Here is a 3,910-nt window from a genome sequence, read left to right as displayed (position 1 = left end):
ATTATTTTTGACAGCTTGAATAATCTGTGTGTCTGTCTATCTATCTATCATCTATCTAATCTATTATCTAATCTATCTCAGTCTGTCTATCTATCTATCTATCTATCTATCTATCTATCATCTATCATCTATCTATCATCTATCTATCATCTACCTACCTATCATCTATCTATCATTTATTCTGACCTAAACTGATAAAATAAATGAAAGACCATTAGTTGATTCATCCTATTTGAAAATATTTTTGTCAATACCAGATCTCTTTTTCTGGGAAACTAGAAGTGCCATCAAATTAAACAAACACTAGGTATTATCATTTATAAGAAGGAGAGTCAAATGCCATTTCTCTTTGCTTGTTAAAAGGACAGATTTCCATAAATAATTTCTTATTATTATCCACCATCTGTGTAATGGCTTTACATAATTACTTGCATATCGTGTCTTTGATGGGCCTTATTTCTGATAAACAGAAAATAAAATTCAGCTCTCATATGAGATCCATTACAGAAGAAGCTTGGAATAAATATAGTAGATTTAATTTTTCGCTTTCACGAACCTGACAAGGCAGCTGCTAGAATGCTCACTTATGAATCTTTGTTTAGAATGAAATTCCAAATGATGAAGTGTAAGCCTTTAATGACAAAATATGCTACATGGTCAATTGGAAAGGAAGTGTTTCCCAGGCTTCTGTCTTAGATACATCAAGAATTAAAAGAATATGAGATAATTTAGAATGATAGATCATCATTTTGTGCCACTGAATTTTAAATCAACACCTGGGTACAGCATGGTGAGTAGAATATGAAGCCAAGTACATTCAAGAAAGCAGTAGCATTTTCTTTTAATATTCATAAAGATTTTTAATTGAAGCTGTACAATATGTTCTATCACAGGTGGCACTTTAGGAAATTATGTCATATGATGGCAAATCAGCAGGTGTTATGACTATTAGTGTGCCCATTGAGGTTGGACACAGGTATGATACTAATCTCTAAAAGAAAAACAGCAAAATATACATTCAAACTGGAAGTATAAAATCCTGTAACAGAATGAGACATAGCTAGGATATTATTGTCAATAACAATTTGTCATAAACTTAGTTATACTGAAAAATATGTGAAAAATCACACTTATTAACAAAGAAAAACTGCTGGCATTCATTAACACAAACAAAAATGTACAAATCGTATGTGTTCAGTCGTGTGAATTTTGGATATTATATTAATGCAACAAAACCTCAGAGAAAGGTATTGAACATTCTCATACTTCAGGTCATTTTCTCATGCCCTTTCCAAACTACCCCAAGGAAACTCTTTGATTTCTGTCACTGTTGCAGTTAGTGGACATAATACAAATGAAATCAAACATTCCTTTTTGTGCCCAGTTTTTCACTCACTTAAAATACCCTTGTTGAGATTCATCCATGCTGTTGCATGGATCAGCAGTCTGTCCATTTTTATTTCTGACTAGTGATTTATTGTATGGGTCTGCTATAGCGGTTTGTTGTCCTTGTTTTTAATCCATTCTTCTGCTGATGGACAGTTGGATTATTTCTGGTTTGGGGCTCTTGTGAATTAGACTACTATGAATTTTGTTGAGCAAGTCATTTATATGGGAATATGTTTTCATTTATCTTGGGTACATGAGCAAAAATGGAATTGATGGGTCGTACATTGTTTGTATGCTTAACTTTATAAAAAAATGCCAACCCTCTCTTCGAAGTGGCTGAACTATTTGACACTCTTACCATTTGATACTCTCCTCATCTCTCTAACATTTTATTTTCAAGATTTTTAAAAAGTTATTTCAGACATTCCAGTGTGTGTAAAATGGTATCTCACTGAAGATTTAATTTGTATTTCCTAAATAACTAATAACGTTAATGATCTTTTCATATGTATATGGGCTATCATATATTTTTTTTTCCAGTGAAGTATACAGATCTTTCCACCACACATTTTTAAATTACTTTTTTGAGGTGAAATTTACATAACATAAAATTAATCATCTTAAAGTGAACAATTCAATCGTATTTAGTACATTCACAATGTTGTATAACCACCACCTTTCTATAACTCTAAAATATTACTCTTTCATATAAAATATTATATTTCTATAATATAAAATATCACTCTAAATCAAACCTCTTACCCATTAAGCAATTTCCCCAATAGCCACTCCTCCTAACCCTTGCAAACACCAAACTGTGTTTTGTCTTTATGAATTTATCTGTTCTGAATATTTCATATGAAATGAATTATATAAAAATTACCTTTTACATTTATTTTTTTAATATAACATAAAGTTGAAGGTTCTTTCCACTTAGTAGTATGTGCCACTAGTTTATTTCTTTTTATGTCTAAATAATATTCCACTGCACATATATGTAACAGTTTGTTTATCCATTTATCTGTTTTTGACATTTAAGTTATTCCTCCCTTTTGGCTATTGTGAGCAGTGCTGCTATAAACATGTGTACAAGTACTTGTTTTGAGTATTTGTTTTCAATTTTTTGAGTATACAATTATAAGTGAAATTGCTGGGTTATAAGGTAAATCTACGTTTAACTATTTTTAATGAGCTATTTTACCTTCAATTGTTGATTTACAGGATTTCTTCATGTATTTTATAGAATTATTTGTCACATAAGCTGCAAATATATTTTCTAGTCTGAGACTTAATTATATAGTTTAATAAAGACAAATTTCGAGCTCTAAAAAAGTTCAATTTATCTTTTTAAAAATGGATAATGCTGTATGTGTGACAGGTAACTTGAAAAAAATCTGTTTGACTTACAAAATCTGTTTGACTTCAAGCAGTAATGGCACATGTGTCCGGTTGCTGGTGTGAAGTAGTAGAAATTTCCTGGTCCAGGAGTGTCATAAATGCAGAGAAAGTGACAATGGTTTTCTCTTTTGCTGTATGGGTCAGTAGCATTTGTGGTGGCTTTCTTTTCAAAGCCAATTCTTAAGCAGAATTTGGGATGTTATTCTTACAAGCTTGGTTTTAGGCCTTGTGCTCTAATATTGCCTCCCCAACTGTGAATTATCTAATCTCTATATCTGCATAATTCAAATAAAACTTATGTTTCCTGCAATAAGAATTTTGACTACTACACCAGCTCTGGATATTTTATTGCCAATTTAATGGTAAAGTTTATTATCCAATATTGATTACTTTTTATATTACTAATTATTGAGACAATTCATCTTTTCACATATTATTTGCCTGTTCTATTCATTGTTTTATAAATTTTATAAACTCTCCATTTTTATAAAGGATCTCCTCATAGTTTTCAGAAAAGAGTTTGCAAATATATTATGTACCTTTATACCTCCTTTTACTAGTTAACAAGTTAGTTTTCATGACCTCCACCAATTTACCTAAAGTTACAGTTAGAGCAGGAGCAAGGAAAGGTCTGGGTCTCCGGTTATTTTAACCTATATCAATATCTTAGAAAAAACCTGATTAGAATGACCTTTTTCAGAGTAGTGGTTCCTCATTACGATATCTAAACCAGATATTCCCTTTGTTTTCACTATTGTAGCATCTTCTCAGGACCAACTACATAGATTTCAGGGCTCGGTGAGAACAGAGAATACGGGGGCCCTTGTTAGAAAATTATTTAAAATTTCAGAATATGCCAGCAGAACATTAAACCAAGAGCTTCCCTTTAAGCATAGGACCCCGTAGTTCCATGTAAATTGTACATCGATGAAACTGGCCCTCCCTCTTCTTTACAGTATATATCAGAACTTGTTATTGTAACTATCATTATAATAATTACTGTGATCTTTCTATTAAATCTGTTTGCTTTCTAGAAGACTCCATGAAGGTAAGTACCGTGAGTGCCTATTTCTTGTTTCACCCCAACATCCAACACAGTCCCTGACACAGTAAATCAAAAATC

This window comes from Pteropus vampyrus, unplaced genomic scaffold (assembly GCF_000151845.1).
Source record: "Pteropus vampyrus isolate Shadow unplaced genomic scaffold, Pvam_2.0 Scaffold83, whole genome shotgun sequence".
Classification (NCBI taxonomy): Eukaryota; Metazoa; Chordata; class Mammalia; order Chiroptera; family Pteropodidae; genus Pteropus; species Pteropus vampyrus.
This window is presented reverse-complemented; position numbering follows the sequence as displayed.